General features: G+C 42.6%; 1 protein-coding gene across 3 annotated transcripts in view; it reads right to left on the reverse strand.

The window, feature by feature from the left end:
* The window catches only part of PLEKHG4B (pleckstrin homology and RhoGEF domain containing G4B), a 190,968-nt gene that overhangs the window by 136,363 nt on the left and 40,262 nt on the right, over positions 1–14,343 (reverse strand). The window lies entirely within an intron of this gene.

A 14,343-nucleotide genomic window follows, 5' to 3' on the forward strand; every position in this document is an offset into this window, starting at 1 on the left:
AGGCTGCACTTACTGCAGGGCATAGCAACAGCTATGCTCCTCCTGCAACAAGCCCATTTCCTCCTGGATCTGCACTGAGGGCGTGCCATTCTGCACCTGCCCTAACATAAGGAAGTGCCTAACAGGCACAATATAACCCTATAAGATTAGACACAGTTTCTATACACTTGCCTTGATAATGCACCTGTGCAAACACTAGGAAAAGCAGTTGGATTGCTTTGTATAAATCAATTCTGAGCAGGGTTGCTTGCTTCTGGAATACATCATCATCAGAGATCAGATATCAGGTAAACACATTTTAACAAAATACAACTGACAAATATTTGAACAAGCGTTTTTCTGCTAATGCTTTAGTCTCCTATGCTACATTAAATTGCATATACTTGTTAATTACTGTACTGTAATTGCGATAAATGAGAGGTAGGGAGCTAAAACTCACTGTTAAATGAAGCATGGTTAAAACAGCAATAATCATTTGGTGAATGTGTGAGACTCCAGGTAGCACACACAGATGTTAGGCACAGAACTGAAGAAAGAACCAACCTTGAATTCTTACAAAGTCAATTCTTTATATACACTTAACACTTTACAAACACATACAGTAAGATGAAAACTTCTGTGCCCAAGGAGGGGTCAGCTGGGGAGGATTATGAGACAGAGGACAATAGTGATGTGATGTCCACCGGGCCAGTGATGAAGGGAGGGCAGAAAGCACCCTCCCCCTAGGACCAATTCAAGGAAAGCCCTGGAGTAAATGCCAGAGGACATGCAGGTTGGTGAGCCCAATACGGTGGCTGAGCACCGAGAGGGGCGGGGGAGGGATCCAACCAATTTCTCTGGTTGAGAAGGTCTCTGATTCTGGTGGTACGCACCAGGACCAACCTCTGTTGCTCCAAGAAAGACTCTGACACCATATCCTGAGATTGGGATGGTGTAGAACTGCATTCTCCCAGAACTGAAGTGGTTCAGTGTCTGCATTGCCCCTGCAGGACAGGATGGTGGAAAGCCCCAGAGAGCAAGAAGGTGGTGGTCAGTGACATAATGAGCACACCAAGGAACAGTCCCAAGGGGTCTTCTGTGACCACACCCAGTCAGTCACAGCACTCTAATAACTTTCTACACAAAATGTGATTATCTTCTGGAAACTTCTAGTTTGTTTTTCAGATCCTTCTCTGCACTGCTCTACACTAGGGAGTTAATTTGAAATAACAAGCAGAGCATCTACACTACCAAGCCCTTTATTTTGAAACAATTTCCTGATTGTTCTGCCCAAGGGCCCAGAATTGCTGCCAGTGGACCTGGTAGTGGTTACCAGCCCAGTGGAAAAATACCTTCTGTTAATGTAGGAGGTGTCTACACTACATCATTACAGCAGCATAGCTGCATCACTTCAACTGTACCAGTCTAGCGCCTGTAGTTCAGACCTCAGACTGTCTAAACATACTTTTTAAAAACTTATTTTTATAAAACAATGGAGATATTGGGATTTAGTTGCAAAATTTTATTTTAGTTATAAAAACACAGGCACCTTTTAGTGGCAATAGCATTCAATAAAGAAATACAAATAAAACTAAAACATTCCCCACATCACTACTTAAAATTTAAAAAGGGCAAAAATACTTTTTTAATTTAAAAGAAAATGCTCACTGGGGAGATAACCTTATATCCTGCCTTTTAGCTAGAAGTACATTTAGTGAAAGTAAATGATAAGCCCCTGAAAATATGATGTTGCTGTTATATTTAAAAAGCACTAGAAGAGGCTATTATAGGAATAGAAGTGACAATCTCTACCTTATGGTGGATTTACACTTTTCATTATAACGTTTCTCATTATAAACAAACTCCAACTTTTTGTTGTTGTTGAACAGCTCTAATGCCTCCCTGGCTTGTAACAGGACTTTGAAATTTAGGAGGAGGATAGTTCTGGGTTTAGACAGAGTTTTTTTGCTATCCCCATGAAAAGCCATTAATCTCTCTGACTGATTTATAAATTGTTGAGAATTACCATTTGCAGTCAGCATTGTGCTTCATGGAACTGACTAGTAGAGGCTTGTTGATAGAATCATTCAATATTCCAACCTGCTGTGAGCACGCTCATCTGGGCCTCACTTCAGTATTCCACACAAAATTGAACATCTTTGGATGGTACACAGGCAACAATGGATCACCATCCTTTTCTCTGTCAAAAATACCCTTTGGCCTAAAAAAAGTACATTGGGCTGGAAACCCAAGAAACCAACAGACTCTCCTTTTAATAGCTCCATTCTCTTCACAATTAGGGAGCAATCACCTTTCTATATGGGGAATTCAAATTATACTAATAATCTATTGTGCTTATAGAGCACCCAGCACAATGGGGTACAGGTCCATGACTGGGATTCCTAGGCAGCATGGCTATACAAATTATGAAAAATAAATTAACAAAAATATCTAAGTAAACTAGGTCTACAATTTCTCCTGAGTGTAGATAGAGCATGAAATGACTCCTCTAGAAAAAGAATTCACTTATAAATACTAAAGCCATCTGCACATATATATTTTTATTTATTTATTTAATGAAAAAAATTAAGTCCCTACTTAATGTATGATATTGCAGAAGCTGCAGATTCCACAATTCTGGCAGCAGGAGCCCCTGCCTTCAACCCTGGGCTGCTGCCAGCAGAATATAATGGAAAAAGTAATAATGGATTTTATTAACACAGATAATAAGGTCCATTATTATTTGTCTGCAGTTTTCAATAGCTCATCTGCAATTCAGCCACAACTAGTTGACAATCATCCTGCAATTCAAATAGGGCCTTAAAATGTAAAATTAAATAAAGCTATCTAAAAACCCTGTACAATTAGGAAAGCAAACTATAAAGGTTGTAGTATTTAAAATTAAAGGACTAATAAAGTTTACCAAACAAGATCAATGAATCATGAAGCTTCAGTGAGCTCTATAGAGAGCTAGAAGTCTGGAAAGGCACAGGTGGGAAGGAAGACAAATAGGGAAGGTATAATGGACCAACTGTCATTTCCTGTCCTTCTCTTTCTTATGCGCAGGTGTGCAGCCCTTACTGATGCTGGTAAACCAACAGAAATAGTTTCACTGAGGTCAGTGGGACTAGCTATGTGAGTAGGTGTTCACAAATATAAGTTATCTGTATGGAGACCTGGTGTGGAGACCTAGTGTGTTTTTACATCTTTTGTTACCATTAGGATTGCAGTTAATCTTTCTCCTCCTAGCTGGCAGCTATTGCTACAACTTTAATTTTCTCACTAAAATCCGGTAGAAAACATTACACTAATTCCTCATTCAACACCCATACACTTTCCATCTCTCTTTGCAAAACAGCATATCTGTATGACACAATTTTACTATAGTATACTAATCCCACCTTACTGTGTATTTATTAGCCTGCTGTATGTAACCCTAATGTCTCAACTCCCACACTTCTCCAAAAACCTGGCTTTTGAATAAAGGCATCATAACATTTTTCAATTAATTTATTGTTCCTAGGAGATGCTCACTGGAAACTCAAGTCCTGTGTTTAGCCATTGAGCAGTTGAAGCTTATACACACATATATACATAAGAGTGCCCTCTGCTGGATGAAATACATCAGATCTACTCAAGTGTTATAGAGCCCAACTTCGAAAATACTACTAGGTGCTGCAGGACTATGTGTTTGTTTGCTTTTAAAAAAATGTTTACTAGCAGTAATGCCTACTACCATGCATAGCTGGTGGAACAAGGGATGCAGGAGGTGTGCAGCACCCCCAGCTTAAAGTGGTTTCCATTCTATATTGGTTTTCCAGGTTAGTTCAACAGCTCTCAGCCCCCTACTGTACAAATTGTTCCAGCCCCCTTGATACCATGAGTACTCGTGAACTACCTACAAACCAGTAGTAAGTGCTTGCAGGATGTCAACTTCTTTTTCTCTCGGGCCCCGAAGTTTGCCAGAAAGAAGATCTGAGTACTACTACTAGCAATTAATAATGGTTCTCCTTGAACTCAAACTTCCATGCCTGTAGAGTAAACATTTGTAAATTCCATTCCCCATCTAACACATTCACTGTAATTGCAATGTGTATAGAAAGCAACAGATTGTAATTCATTCAATCCAGAACATTATAAAAACCCTTAAATTTAATGGTGAAGATGCTCGACACAGGATAGTCAGAGGCTGATACAGTGCTGTATGTCCAACGGAGCAGCAAATATCCTGTTTTTAACTCGTTACTAGGGTTGCCAGATGGCTTCAAGAAAAATACCGAACACCTCCCCCCCTCCCCCCCCAAAAAAAAACACCGGGGGAAAAATTCTGTTGAGGGGGAAAAAAGGGAGGGGGGGGAGAAGACCAAAGTTGTTGAGAAAAAAAAAGGACCCCAAGAGTTGTTGACCAAAACAAAATAAATAAATAAAATAAAACAGCATGGCCCCTTTAATTACCTGCAGAGTCAGAATAGGGTTAGGATGAGAAGCGGTTGAGCACTAAGACCCAATGAAGGCATTGCTTCCCCTTGCTCAGGTCTTTAGGTTTTTTGCTGGTGGCCATCTTGTTTTCTTGGTCGAACCAGAGGGGAGCTTCCCTGCGGAACCAGGTAAGCAGGGGCCGGGCCCAGTTGCTTAGTGTGTCGTAGGGTTGCCAGGTGTCCAGTATTTTTGCCTTCTGGCAGGGGGGGAGGGGGTAGGACAGAAACTACCGGACATTTCAGGTGTCTGGTATTTTCTGAATTTTTTTTAAGCGGACAGGAGGCGAAACTACTGGACTGTCTGGGTCAATACCGGACACCTGGCAACCCTACTAGTCATTACAGAAATGTTTCAGACAGCATTAACAAACAAAACTGCAGGAAACAATTTCTAAAGTCTATCCTCAGTCGGAACCATTTCTCCTCATCTATTTTTCCTCTTTATACTATAACGTATAGTGGTAATCAATGTATGGAGTAACTTCATGGTTAAACACTATCACTTTTTAAAATCTAATAATTTAAACTGATCATAAAAATTGACAGAATACTTAAACTTTAAGTTTTATTAGTTGTACAGGCTTTGCTTTAAGATGTTTTTCTAAACTAATGAAATATTTTTAAAAATGCTTTTTCAGATTAGACAGTTATCAATGGTCAGCTTTACTGAAACACTTCATCAAAAGACCTAATGTCTTAGTAATCTTTTACTAAGAATTTTTACTCTGAATGCGTCTCCTCTGGCATTAATGGTTTGACCCTGAACAAACCTTCAGTTCACAGGTCACTTAGCATGTGTGGGCTTAGAATTTGCTCTAGGTACACAGCTTTGTCTTTCTGCCATTTCTTTTCACAAAGAACAACAGTTGTGACTGTGAATGAAAATTCCTGTGTGTCATGTTATCTGATATGGTTGTTAAAATACAAATACTACTGTTTTGCCATTAAGATGGAACTGAGCTTACAAAAAACCCACCATACTGTTTTCAAATGAAAAGAGGCTTACAAAAAGATATGGACTAATGGAACATAAATAATAGTTAAAACGAGCATTTATGAAGAGTTTAGCTGTATTAATAATTCTAATCACTTAAAACCTTTAGTACACTAACTTCCTCAGAGGTATTTAAAGGATGCAGAATAAACACCAATTAGCAAAAATACCCAAAGTGGTTTTTGTTTGTTTACTTTATCTTAGATGAAGAGTAAATGAAACAATTCAAAACTCCTTTTTTACCCTTAGAACTCACAGGAAATACCTAGCTGGCAATCAAAACTATTCCAGCATTGGAAGTCTGAATTTCCATCAGGAATCCAAGGAAAAAGATACTGCATATAAGGAAATACTGAATTACACATCATACCTACGTGACACACAACTCTATTAAGATAGAATATGTAAAGTCAAATGATTCCCCACACATCACAACATAAAAACCAAAGATGAATGAATTCAAATGTTTCTTGGTTAGTAGTGTGCAAGGATCTTCCCATATTTACTAATCTATTTATTTTACAATCAACTCAGTCTATTTTTAGTTCTCTCCTTTCTGGTTCTGCCATAGGAGAGGCAAAACCATAGTACTCTGGGACACAATATGCTGCATCCCTTCCCCCACAAAGCAGAATGTTCCATCCTCCTTGTGAGTTCAAGAAAACCCCTACAAGCAAACACAGTGTGGTTTGGGCTCTGTGTTGAATTCAAGTCTATTTATTTAAATTATTTATGTGGACTTACAATAAGAATAACAACACACATTCAACTACCCTAGGTGCCCTTACGAGAATGAAAACATACAGCTACAACATGAAGAGTCAATAAACCAATATAGTAAATTGTTTCTCTGCTCAAATTATTAATCATTCATTCAAGGAAATCTGTCAATCATAAAATACAACATGCCCCAAAAGCCTATGAGACAAGATGCATCATGCTCATCCAGAAGATGTATTAATCCAGGTCTGGTAGATGAAAGGTTCTCAAACTGAGGGGCTCTCACATGCCTCTCCAGCAACTCCTACATGTTGCAACTTAAGGAACTCCAGTCAAGAAACTCTGCCGCTCTCAAATGCAGCCACATAGGACAGAGAGAGATCTGAGCTCTTAGTTAGAAAGTCCAAATCATTTTAAGCTTTTGTAGGTATAATCACAACCTTTGTACTCCTCTTGGAAGCCTGTGGGCTACCAGTGAAACCCACAGATCACAGGTAGTGTGTGCTGCTCCGTGTATGAAATACCTTTTAATAGAGCAGACAGGCAATTCTGCATCAGCTTCAGCTTCTGGGCAGTCCTATGATGTTGCCCCATGTAAATGGCATTTCAATAACCTAGGGTGACAAAAGCATTGATAACCACAGGAAGAAGCTTCATCTTTGGGGGAAAAAATCTGCTCACACTCCTCTCACTAGTTGCAGATGAAAAAGAAATGCTATTAGCCATGTTTAGAGAACATGACCTATGAAGCCAGGCTTCATGAACTGGGCTTGTTTAGTTTGGAAAAAAGAAGATTAAGGGGGGACATGATAGCGGTCTTCAAATATCTAAAAGGGTGTCACAAGGAGGAAGGAGAAAATTTGTTCCTCTTGGTTTCTGAGGACAGGACAAGGAGTAATGGGCTTAAAGTGCAGCAGGGGAGGTTTAGATTGGACATTAGGAAAAAATTCCTAACTGTCAGGGTGGTCAAATATTGGAATAAATTGCCAAGGGAGGTGGTGGAATCTCCCTCTCTGGAGATATTTAAGAACAGGTTGGATAGACATCTGTCAGGGATGGTGTAGACGGAGCTTGGTCCTGCCTTGAGGGCGGGGGGCTGGACTCGATGACCTCTCGAGGTCCCTTCCAGTCCTATTATTCTATGATTCTATGATTCTGTCACCACTACCTGGGCATGCAGCAGCAGCTCAGCATCTAACAAAACTCGTATGTTGCAAATAAGTTTCCAAAATGGTCCCCTCAGAGCATCAGATTTCAAAATTAATAATGTTAACACTGCTCTTACACTGTCGATCTCAAAGGACTTTACAGGGAAGGTCATTATCATGATCTCCATTTTACAGATGGGGAATCTAAGGCGCAGGGATGGAGTGATTTGCTTGGGGTCACCCATCAGGCCAGTGGCAGTTCACCCTTCTTACAGCTTCTGTTCTTACAGGCACTCTGTGGGCATGGAGAGAAATCGCTGCATCAGTTACATGCAGGTCACATTTACAAGATGTTCTTTCCATGACAGCTCGACACACACTTTTTCAAATGAAAGCTGAGCTTCTCTAATTACTGTACGTGTCCAGGAGGTGAATCTATAGGCATGTGACTCTAGCGTCTATGCCTTAGTTCGGACAGCGGAGATGTGTGGAGGAGTGGGGTGGGAGGACAGCATGGCCCTCTATGACTTTGCTGGGCTACTGAAGCAAGGCAAAAGGCTTCCTTGCTCCCCACTCTGTCCACCTGCACAAGTACTACCCGTGATCTTCTAATCAGTGGGGGGAAGGGGCATATAAATTCCCACAATTCCAGTTGTTTCCCCAACATGTCAACATTATCATCATCTTACCTCAATTAAGCCTTAACTAGCAGGCTCTCAACCAGCCCTCAATCTCTACAGTCACTGGTTCATTTTGTATGATCACATTAATAGAGTCAACAGTTACCGAGTCAAAGAATGAAGCATCAGCAACACACCCCCTTGTGTTCTTAATACCCCACCCATCAGCCACATCAAACAGGGGTGTGGGCACTCTAGTCCTGCTGGAGCAACCCCCTGCATGCCTCCGTTTAAGCAGTTAACCGGTTAAACATTATGTTTAACCAGTTAACTGATTACATGGGATTTTCCCATCCCTAGAAGGGATCTGAAGAGGTCCAGCCTCCTGCTCTGAGGCAGGACCAAGTAAACCTACACTATATCCCTGACAAATGTTTGTCCAACCTGTTCTTAAAACCTCCACTGATAATTGTTTCAGTGCTTTACAATAGGTCAGGTGCATCCCCATGCAAAAGCACGTGGAGGAAGATCATAACCAAAAAGGGTACTTTGCAGCAGGGCCATCCCTAGCAGTTCCAGTGCCCTAGGCAGTGAGAGCACCTGCATACCTCCCCCCCACCAAAGGGGCGTCACTCAAAGGCTTTGAAGGCAGGTTGTGTGGGGCAAGCCCAGGGTTGTGGGAGGGAGGAGTAGGGCAGAGAGGCAGCAGAGGTTGAGCCACTCACCAGCAGCAGTGGCAAGTGGAGCAATCCAGCCCTAACCCATTCCACTCGCCTGGCTCCCTGCCACATAACTCAGGAGAGGGGACATAAGGAAAGGGATGGGACCGCCCCCTGCACTTACAGGCAGTAGAGTGGTGCGACTGGGAGCTGAGGAGCAGAGCAGGATGGGTCCAGGTTGCTCCACTGCCCTGTTATTGGTGAGTTTTGGGGGTGGGCCCTCCCGCCCACCCGCTGCTGCCAATGTCAGGCCTCCTGTTAGTCCCCCAGGCCGCATGGCTTGGGGGAGGGATCTTGGAAGGAAGACTCGGAAGGAAGAAATTGGGTGGAGCAGGGGTGGGGGACTGAGAGAAGGGGTAGAGTGGGACATGGAGGAGATGGAGCGGGGATGGAGATGAGGCTGGCTGCCGGCGTCAAAGCTTCCCCATAGCCAGTATGCTGCTGCTCAGGGCACAACGAAATTTGGGACAATTTGGTGTCCCATGCAGCTGCATATTTTGCATATTGGCAGGGACCGCCCTGCTTTGTAGAACTGAGGCTCAATATGTTCTGAGAGGAATGCTTCAGCCTCAAAAAGCTCTTTAGACAAGACTCAGTTAATCACAGCGAAGAAACAGCACAAGCAGTGGTAAGTGGCAATTATTGATTTATTCATTTATTTTTGCTTAAAAGAGTTTTGGGGATGTTGGCTCAGGGGGAGGGAGGCCGGCAGCTCAGGCCAACAGGCAGGAGGGGAGCCAGGCCAGCGGTTAGACCAGTGTTTCTCAACTGGTGGTACATGTGCCCTTGTGGGTACTCAAGAGAAGTCTGGGGGGTACTTCAACACAAGTGACATTGGGCAAAAAAAAAAAGATCCGGGATTTTTTCCCTGCAAAGGAGATCGAGGAGGGGGCGGCTGCACATACCTGTCAAATTGAACGTTCAGAGCCACGCGCACAGATGTTAACAGCCACTCTGCACACGCACCCCAGCCCCTGGCGGGAAAAGCGTGTGGTTGTGGTGGTGGCTCCGGTGAGACCCAGGGCAATTCCAAGGGTGGGGCGGGTTTGGGTGGGAAGGAAAGAAAAAGTCACTTCTAGGGCCGACTCTCCTAGTTCATTTCCTCTCCAGCAGCCACCCCAGGGTGCTCCAGCGGGGAGGGCGGCTGAACCTGGAGACATGTTACCCCCATCCCCGCCGTTGAGGCAGAGCCAGGCGGCGGGAGTGGGCACTTCAAAGGTAGGGTTAGCATACGTCCGGTGCCTGGCTCTACGGGAGGGGAGGGACATTGGGTAAGAGCTGGGGGCGCCTGGCTCTGGGGGAGACGGTGGGTGCATTAGGTTAGAGCAGGGGGAGGCTGGGGGTGCCTGGCTCTGGAGGGTACTTTTTTTTTTTTTTTTGGAAAAAGGGGTACTTCATTAAAAAAAAAAAAAGTTGAGAAACACTGAGTTAGACCATCAGCAAAGCTGAGTGGGAGCACAGAGCCTGGAGGGGAGCCCAGGTGGATCTGCTGATGGACCCCAAGAGAGCCCCAGAGACCATCAATAGAGGAATCATTGAATTCCTCTAGTCGGGCGAACTCCCTCATTTGGGAACAATCAGGTTGCAAACATGCGGAACCAGGGAAGTCCAACCTGTATATGAATGTTAAAATCTGAAATATTTAAAATACTTTCTGTAGCCACACAACAGTCCTAATAAGGCTAGGACTTCTCAGAACTACCTGTGAAAACAGAAATTTGAAGCTGAACCCAGGCACAATGCACTCACAGTAAAAAGAAATATAAGATGTACTGCCTCAAGAGGCCCACTAGATTGTTCCCACACTGGAAAGCATTACAGAGCATTTGGCTGTCTGATAAAGGACTTGATCAGTATTCTTTGATCTTCTATCCTATTGTGATCTTTCACAGAAACTATTTAGAGAAGCTGAACAAACAAAGAAAAAACGTTTTGAATTCATCATGGTGTATTCTATTCTGCTTTCTAAATAGCAACTTGAATTGAACTGGAATATCAACAGTAGATGCAAATTATGGGACACTGAATCTTTTAAAAAACAATGTTGAATGTGTATTTTGAAAGGGACTTTCATATTAGATGTTGAGAAATACACATGCTTATGGACTTTTTTTATATGCACACAGATTCTAGAAGCCATTGAAAAAAAATTGTTCATGTATTTGACCGTGTCTACACTACAGGCTTCTTGCGCAAGAAGCTCTCTTGGAAGAAAACTCTGATTGAATGGCCACCAGGGCACCTGTGCTTTTTCCAATTGCCTTTTTTTGCACAAAAAAACCTTGTTGCCCATTCACACACACCTTTTTGCGCAATAGCTCTAGCGCAAAAAGGAGTTATTCCTTGTAGAAGGAGGTATACCTACACCGGAAAAATCCCGCTGTTCTTTCATTTTACTTGCACAAAAAACGCACTTGAGGTGTGGACGTGCTGCGAGTTTTTGCGCAAAAAACTCTGTAGTGTAGACCTAGCCAGAATGTTTAGTATTCAGCGTGTAATCTTAAGTGATGGGGCTCGTTAAGTCATTGTTTACACACCCCTAGATAAGGTCAGCAGCCATTCGCTCAAAACAATGCATGCACTACATTAAGTGCATAGTGTAGATCAGAATGGGTCCTAAGGCTCATGCATCTCACTCTTTGAGTGTCGAATATTTTCAAAGGAGGGGCACAAGTACATTGCACATACAAGCTTCAGCCCAGTAGGTGGAATTATGCTTTCTTATTGAATATTTTCTAGCAGGACAACTAAAAAATGCCCCTCATAACTTCCACAATGTTAATGACCCTAGTAATAAGTAGAGTTCAAAGGGTCTTAAACATTTCTGCTTTAAGACAGGTCACATTCACAATCCAAACACCACCTCCGCTCACCCCTTCTTTTATTTCTGAAGTTTGAAATTTTGGATGTGATACTCCATATCCCTTACACCAATACACTGACAGCTCAGTTTCCAGCCACCATCTCAACATTCAGGCTAGTTCAAGTGAAACTATGAAATGTGTCCGATTCCCTTGGGATCAGATCACCGGCAAGGTTTCCTTTCCTAGCCCCTGCATTGCTGCAGTCATAGCTAACCCCCATTGTCCCAGAATGCTTTTGACAATTCTCAGTTGTGCAGCTGGGAACAAAAACCGTATCTTCTCCCTAGAGGTGACTCAAGAACTGGGCTTGATGGACTGTTTATAAAGAATCACAACAAGCTCCCTCCAAAATAAGATCCTAATACTCCTCACTCTAGCTGTTGATTACTGCTTTATAGGAAAGCATTGCCTGGGTCTCCTTCCACATGATTTGGGAAGCGTTTTCAGCAAGAAGAGAGTTTTGCAGCATGCTGTGAGCACAGCAAGACTTAGGCTCACCATGCTTTCAGCTGTCAGGGGGATATTAATAACTTGGGTTGAAAAAGCTCCATTTTTGCTTTTGTTTAGCCCATGGTTGGACAAAATATCATCCATGGGCCACACCTGGCCTGCAGGCCAGCGGGAACCTCAGCCAGGTTCCTTGCCTGTCCCGCCCCCACCCTCTGTCCCATATGTTTCTCAGAACACTGCAAGAATGGGGGAGGGAGGGGAGTGGAGGGAAGAGACTTTGCACATTACCCCTGACCCCAGCACAATCTCGCAGCTCCTCTTGGCCGGTAGATTTTTAATGATTACAAGTGGACAGGACCTCTTCCTTCAGTCTCATTCTAAAAATGGCAAGTGGTCCAACCACACTGTGGGGACCCTTTTTCAAAACTGACTCAGAGGGATAAATTGACACTTACTGAATACCCATTGCCATTTCCCAAAGCATCTGGATTTTTCTTAATTTCTTCCATCCATGCACTGACTCTACAGAAATATTAATACATTAATAAAATTGATGGAAGCCATAGGGCTATCACACTCATACAATCCCACTCACTTTAGTAAGATTACATGGGGAGGGACGGTAAATAAGAGCAGAATTTTGTCCTGAGATTTTTTTTTAAATAACTTCTGTTGTTTACATTTACCCATGATTGTTATACACAACACTGTGATTATATGCATATTTCAGAGCTTCCCTTCCCCCAAACCCACAAAAACTTACCCCATTCACTCAATTCACTAGCTCTTGTTAGAAAAAGCAATTGAAATGTGAGCTTAGAGTTACCCAAACACTCTTCTACAGCAAAAATTGCCTTTATATAATGGGTTGATTATTTATTCACCATGGCAATCTCTGCATGGGCACTGTGTGTGTTAATATCCACAACCAACTGTGGAATGTCACACATCTTCTTCAACACACTGGTACAAAACAGCTACAGGATTTGAGACCAGTAGTTTGCAATAGACAGATTTAAGGATTTCATCCTTAGGTAAACCTTGAACCTTTAAAACCAACATGGTACAAATTAATTATTCAAGTTAGTAAATTTTTAATCAATAATTTAAACCAATTGCTCAGTTCTTCCAAAAGTTGGGGAGGAAAGAACTGTCACATTCTACCCTTGGCATGGCTGCCTTAAATCACCTCTCAGAATATCTGCATAATCTGAAAAGCGGAGGAGTCAGGGATTGACAGAAGCACAGGCCTGCAGATATGATTGTGCTAGGGGAGGCAAATGGGGTAGTTGCCCTGGGACCTAGCAATTCCACCACTAGAATGGCAGCACCCAGAGCCTTGGGAGCACTAGGTGGCATGATCCAGCTTGTACTGAAGGGCTGGCAGTGGCAGGCTAGCCCATGCCCCGCCCCTTCCAGCCAAGGTCCTTTCCCTTACAGGAGCACAGAGCCACCCCACAAGCTTGTCCAGGGGGCCGGTAATTCTGTTGGCTCCCTAGGAGAAGCAGCTGGGGAACCATCCACTAAAGAACATGTTCCCCCATCCACTGCAAAGTTAAGCCACTTTTTTTTGAGAGAGAGAGACAGAGACAGAGAGACAAAAGGAAACTACTAAAATCAGTATTAATTCATTCTTCATGTCTGGGAATCCCCTTGGTGGAGTCACGGGCACATATCCAGCAGTCTGGTATCCAAGGGCAACATAAGCTATCCACCATAGTAGGGATGACAGCATGAAAGCAACAATTCCTCCATCTGCCTAGCAAGAATTTGCAGGAAATCCTACCCCAAATCCTGTAGATGCCTAACTGTGGCATCTTTTTAAGCCACACCCTCATCTGTTCTGCATAATCACTAGCCATACAAAAAGTCAGGAAGACAATTAAACTATGACTAGATGCAAAAGCCCAGAGTTTAATTATTTGTTCAGATACAAGAGTTTTGCAAAGAGGAAAAAAAAAGATTATATAAACTGAGCACCACCAGAGCAAAAAAAACAGTTGTTCATATGCACTTGCAGCACACAGCAACTTTATCCAAGCTTAAGGCAGGAAATGAAAGCCAATAGCCATCTGAAACTGCATGAGGAACTTTGAAGTGAGTTTTACTACAATACCAGGATTAACATATATGGCCTTGTGAAAAAGTTCCATGGGATCTTTAATAATGATACATATTTGGAATCACCAATTTACCAAATGCAGTACCTCCTTTTTCACAAAACCCGTAAGATCATGCTAGGGATATTGGTTCAATACTGATTCAGAAGGAAATGCGCCTATCTGCTAAATTACCAATATTTTTCTTCAAGATCTTCCTTGATTCTGTCCAATTACCAAATTGCCCTGGTCATATTTAAATAACCTGATAA

Source organism: Pelodiscus sinensis, chromosome 2, assembly GCF_049634645.1.
Source record: "Pelodiscus sinensis isolate JC-2024 chromosome 2, ASM4963464v1, whole genome shotgun sequence".
Classification (NCBI taxonomy): domain Eukaryota; kingdom Metazoa; phylum Chordata; order Testudines; family Trionychidae; genus Pelodiscus; species Pelodiscus sinensis.